This window comes from Scardinius erythrophthalmus (genome assembly GCF_964197995.2).
Source record: "Scardinius erythrophthalmus genome assembly, chromosome: 16".
In the NCBI taxonomy this organism is placed as follows: domain Eukaryota; kingdom Metazoa; phylum Chordata; class Actinopteri; order Cypriniformes; family Leuciscidae; genus Scardinius; species Scardinius erythrophthalmus.
Window position 1 is genome coordinate 5,510,162 of NC_138236.1, and position 6,498 is coordinate 5,516,659.

Below are 6,498 nucleotides of genomic sequence, written 5' to 3' on the forward strand. Positions count from 1 at the left end.
TGCCTTTAAACTTAAAGGATTAGTTCACTTCAGAATACACATTTCCTGATTACTCACCTCCACGTCATCCAAGATGTCTTTCTTTCTTCAGTCGAAAAGAAATTAAGGTTTTTGAGGAAAACATTCCAGGATTTTTCTTCATATAGTGGACTTCAACAGGGTCCAATGGTTTGAAGATCCAAATTGCAGTTTCAGTGCAGCTTCAAAGAGCTCTACACAAACTCAGCTGAGGAATAAGGGTCTTATAGCAAAACGATCTGTCACTTTCTAAAAAAAAAAAAAAAAACATTTATATACAGTGGCGAGAACAAGTATTTGATACACTGCAGATTTTGCAGGTTTTCCTACTTACAAAGCATGTAGAGGTCTGTAATTTTTATCATAGGTACTCTTCAACTGTGAGAGACTGAATCTAAACAAAAATCCAGAAAATCACATTGTATGATTTTTAAATAATTAATTTGCATTTTATTGCATGACATAAGTATTTGATCACCTACCCACCAATAAGAATTCCGGCTCTCACAGACCTGTTAGTTTTTTTTTTAAGAAGCCCTCCTGTTCTCCACTCATTACCTGTATTAACTCCACCTATTTGAACTTGTTACCTGTATAAAAGACACTTGTCCACACACTCAATCAAACAGACTCCAACCTCTCCACAATGGCCAAGACCAGAGAGCTGTGTAAGGACATCAGGGATACAATTGTAGACCTGCACAAGGCTGGGATGGGCTACAGGACAATGGGCAAGCAGCTTGGTGAGAAGGCAACAACTGTTGGCGCAATTATTAGAAAATGGAAGAAGTTCAAGATGGCGGTCAATCTCCCTCGGTCTGGGGCACCATGCAAGATCTCACCTCGTGGGGCATCAATGATCATGAGGAAGGTGAGGGATCAGCCCAGAACTACACGGCAGGACCTGGTGACTGACCTGAAGAGAGCTTGGACCACAGTCTCAAAGAAAACCACTAGTAACACAATACTCCGTCATGGATTAAAATCCTGCAGCACACGCAAGGTCCCCCTGCCCAAGCCAGCACATGTCCATGACCATCTGGATGATCCAGAGGAGGAATGGGAGAAGGTCATGTGGTCTGATGAGACAAAAATAGAGCTTTTTGGTCTAAACTCCACTCGCCGTGTTTGGGGGAAGAAGAAGGATGAGTACAACCCCAAGAACACCATCCAAACCGTGAAGCATGGAGGTGGAAACATCATTCTTTGGGGATGCTTTCTGCAAAGGGGACAGGACGACTGCACCGTATTGAGGGGAGGATGGATGAGGCTATGTATCCCGAGATCTTGGCCAACAACCTCTCCCCCTCAGTAAGAACATTGAAGATGGGTCGAGACTGGGTCTTCCAGCATGACAACGACCCGAAACACACAGCCAGGGCAACTAAGGAGTGGCTCCGTAAGAAACATCTCAAGGTCCTGGAGTGGCCTAGCCAGTCTCCAGACCTGAACCCAATAGAAAATCTTTGGAGGGAGCTGAAAGTCCATATTGCCCAGCGACAGCCCCCAAACCTGAAGGATCTGGAGAAGGTCTGTATGGAGGAGTGAGCCAAAATCCTTGCTGCAGTGTGTGCAAACCTGGTCAAGAACTACAGGAAACGTATGATCTCTGTAATTGCAAACAAAAGTTTCTATACCAAATATTAAGTTCTGCTTTTCTGATGTATCAAATACTTATGTCATGCAATAAAATGCAAAGGAATTACTTAAAAATCATACAATGTGATTTTCTGGATTTTTGTTTTAGATTCCGTCACTCACAGTTGAAGAGTACCTATGATAGAAATTGTGCTCGTTTTGCACTAGAAAAATCCTGGAATGTTTTCCTCAAAAACCTTAGAAAGAAAGACTGGAACATCTTGGATGACGTGGGGTGAAATTATCAGGAAATTATAATTCATAAGTGAACTAATCCTTTAAATGTCAATTTGCAACTATTGCAACAATTTGCAATAAATGCTAATGTTGAAGCCTCCCTAAAAAGGGCCAAGTAATCTTTCAGCCTTTCTCATTTCCCATAAAAGATGCTCTAATAATTACATATTTTGACTGATCATGCAAACACCTCAGCCTGTTTGTATTATGCAGAAAAATTTCAGAACCATTTTCTGTCCCATACCTTATTTTCAGCAGCATTTTTGTCGTACTTTCTGTTTCATTCTGAATGCATGTACTTTGATATTACTGATAGTGGGTGGAGATGTTATTCTGTGAGCCTTAAGATTTCAGTCTCTGTAGAAGGTAATTCAGTTTACTTTAACAGGTTTCAAGAGGAGCTTGAGGACTGGACAAAGATTGTGAGTAAATATAATGTTCATAAAACATGTCTTGTTATAAATAAATGTAAAGTAAGCTATTTGATTTTTATCTTTAATGAAATCAAACTAGATTTATATATATATAAATCTAGCATATATATAAAGCTTAAATCCAATAATGCCATTAGATTTACTTACCAAGCATATATGTAGATGGTGTATGAAACCACCTTCTGTTTTTCTCATCCTCCTTTTAAATGAGCAATGCATTGCTTTCATTACGCAGGAACAATGATGTCCAGATATCCATGAAAAAGCCAAGAAATGGTGTAATGACTCACTACCACAACAAGGATGGCATTCAAACACATTCTATGGAAATCAGGAAGAATGGCAGAACTGTTGCCCGTGAAGAAATCAAGATTTATTCAACAAAATAAAAGTCAGACATGTTTTTTTCTTTTTCTTTGTTTGATAGAACTAGATTGCAGTGTTCCATCTGAAATAGAAAGAATATTATTTTTGGTGGGTCTCTTTTAATATAGATGATTTTTGTTATTAATATGAATCAATAATATATGATGTAAAAAATCTATGTCAGAAATGCTGAACAAAAACAAGAGTAAACAGAACAATGTTAGCAGACAAAACATGCTGTTAATCTTCAATTGTGCCAATTTTGTGAACAATTTGAAGTTAAACTGAATAAATGGCCAAATCAAACTTATTTGTGTGTATGTTTAGTTTAAGTGCTGAATGAAAGACTTGCACAATTGGAAAATTTGACCTCAATCATAGACCCTATACTTTATATATCAAACATTCAAAGTACTGTATACAGGTTTGGTCTCTATAATGTCGCCAACATAGTAGAAACTTAAAAAAGTAGCACTCTGTAACACCCAACATCAGTGGTGCATTTGGCAGTTGGTAGAAAGAACAAAAATGTAGTTTAAATATATAAATGAATATTTGAGTCAAGTCTACACTTTGAAAGAGCAATTGTAACGGGTGGACGCTGGCATGGGGACCCATCAGGACTGCTTATGCATAGGGCCCGGGATCTTGTGCTACGCCCCTGTGTGAAAGTATCTTGAGTTTGGGTTAGCCACATAACTTATTTCAGGTATTGAACCAAAATTGACCCCATTGACTCCAGGAAGATGGAACTGGAAGTGCAACAACAAACATAGCCTAGTCTTTTTAAAATCATATATATAATTTAGAATTATAGAGATTTTCACAAGAAAAACTAAAAAAAAAACAGTGTAACCCAGGAAAATTGGCTTTACACATCATGATTTGAGCACAGGAGTAGATTCTGAATTCTGTCACAATAAAATAAAATAGTTAAAAAACTGATTAAATATATATTCCTTCTAAAACTGAACTGTTTATAGAATTTTTTATGGTAAAATATTATGCAATGTTCAATTATCTTGTAAAAAATATTTTTAATAAAATTTCGAAGTGCTGTATTTTTTTTTTATGGTATTCAGATTGCAGTCATCAGTTGACAATTGTTTTAGAGTGGGTTCTATAGAAGAATTTTACCCATGTAATTTCTCAGAAAAGAAACTCTTTATTGTAAGCTGTTCAGTGTCATAAGCTCATAAAATCTTATTTTATCTCTTGTCTAACGGTTAAAAGTTAACATGAATGGCAGATGCACAAGATTTTATTTCTGTGAGGAGCATATCCTTGTATGTTACTGCATGCCTTAATCATTTACAATATGCTGTACTTACATGAAACTGTCTTCCATTGTCAAAAATAATCTAACAATTGAAAATTTAAATGAAAAAAAAATGTATTGCATTGTTAAATTCATGTGTCTCTGTAAATGCTTTCAGTTTCTTTCTTGGCTGAGTCAGGAACTATGTTGTGGAATGATATGTGTAAATAACCATAAGTATATTTTGCTACAGAAAAGGTGATTGTCTTTTATTTTGAATCTTTTGTATGTAAATGGTTGACTTTCGGGCTTAAGCTACGCGCTTTTGTTTTCTTTTTGAGTGCACACTCCCAGGCTAGCGCAGTTAATAGCATATAGCTTGTTATCCTAAATACAGCAATAACTTCGACACAGAGCCATGGTAAACGTCGAATTTCATACTTGCAGCCCCTCCGAAGAGGCAAAAGGTGTGTTAATTAAATCAGTTGAGATATGAGCATTTTGTCTGTTAAAGCTCCCATGACATGAAAATTTCACTTTATGAGTTTTAACATTAATATCAGTTCCCCTGGTAAACCAAGCCCTAGGTATTTTTGAGAAAATGAAAGCTCAGACGGGCAAATCTAGAATCTTCCCTTTATGTCGTCATAAGGGGAAAGGTCACCTCCCCTTTCTCTTCTTTGCCCGCAAAGAGAATTTGGCCCGCCCATGAGGAAATGAGCTGTGTGAGCGTGATATTGTTTTTTCCTTGAGAGACATCATGGCCTGCAAACGAGCGAAGCATGGCAGTTGCTCAGTGTTTGGATGTACAAATGAACACAAAAGTATTTTCCGAGCCTCTGAAGAACCAGTGGGTTATGTAAATTTCTGATGTGTAATTGTTCAAGTTCAGACAGATAATCTTTCTCTCAAAGTCGTTCAATACTGTTTATGCATCAGTAAATCAAGCCAGTGACTAAAATATCAACTTCACATAGTTTCTCTTGGTAGGATAAAAATACTATTATTTAAACTGTGATTAAAATATATACAGAAAGCAATCAAAGAACAATCCCTTTCCAATCGCCCGAGCTGTCAGTCACACAGCGCGAGTTTATCTGGACACTTGCCAAAACTCGTTATGAAACCAATGACACTGTTGCACTGCACAACTAAGCTCTTACTGTACTTACCTCATGTTTGCATTGGTGAAATCATTAGTGAGAGTGCAGAGACTGTATTGCAATGATAAGATCTTCATTCACGCGATCAACAGGCTGTCATCTGCTCAATGCTCATCACTGCAACCTTTTATGTGATGGGAATAGATTAATCTTGATAGCTGTAATAGTAAAAACGTATAATAGCTGTAATAGTAAAAGTATTCGAGAGAGTTCCACATGTAATGCTAGCTATTTCATATGCAAGCATGTCAGCCGATCACAGCAGTGGGCGTTTACACTGGTCTCACAGCAGACACGCCCCTTCAAACAGAGCGTTCAAATCAGAGGCTAAAATCCGGCTAGGAAAAATGCCTTTTATTTCTAAATTATTAAAATTTTTGATCTTAAAAACATACTAACATTATAAGGGCACCCCAGGAAACATAAAATAATCCATGTCATGGGACCTTTAATATGTTCGTTTTTGCACAAATGTAAGACAGCATTAGCCTGGCTAACATCAGACCTCGTCTCATTGAGACGTGGTCTGGGAACCACATATACATTTTCTCGTATATTTGAGGCGTGGTTTACGAATGCCCAGAGCCGTTTATTGGGCGCTACGAATGTCTATCAAATGCGCCTGTACATAGCTCATAGCCAATCTTTTCAATTATACCAGATGACGTATGTAGAGTGACAGCAATTCGACGAGGAAGCATAGACAGTATATAAACGCGAGGAAGGAGACATTAGCTGATCAGTTACATGTTTTGTATACATTTCAGCTCTTACGTTGGTGATATGGTGAATGGATTAAGGTTCATAAAGGATTAAACATCATAAAACTATCAGTAAAAGTCTCATCCTTGTTCGGGGGGCATGCTACAATATGTGCGAACAAAAGAACACAAAATGGTTATAGAACTTACACATCCACCACCAATCGCCTTAACCGCACTGACATCTCCGGCACCCGATAACGTTTAGCTCCCACCAACATTGATTGAAATTCAAAATATGGCCACCGATCAGGAGAGAAAAGGTTGGTCGGAGGGGTATGCAAAAAATGGGGGGAAAGATGCAAAAACAAAAAGGTCTTTGCTGCCAAGATAATTGTGCCCAAATTTTGTGGTCTTACGAGACAGACCACGTCTACAATTGGCAATTTTCTAATTGGAACTTCCTGGAAGGCCCCAGGATTTACAGTTGTGGCAGCGAAACTCAGTCAGAACTGTAACATTTGCGCAGCGAATAACGTAGGAAGACGAAGTAAGCCACAAAGTTATTTCCCCCCCCCTATACAAGAACTTTCTTTTCAGCACATCATGATGGATTTCTTCGAGTTGACACCATGCCAAGGTTATAAGTTTTGTCTTGTAATTGACACGTTTTCAATGTAGGT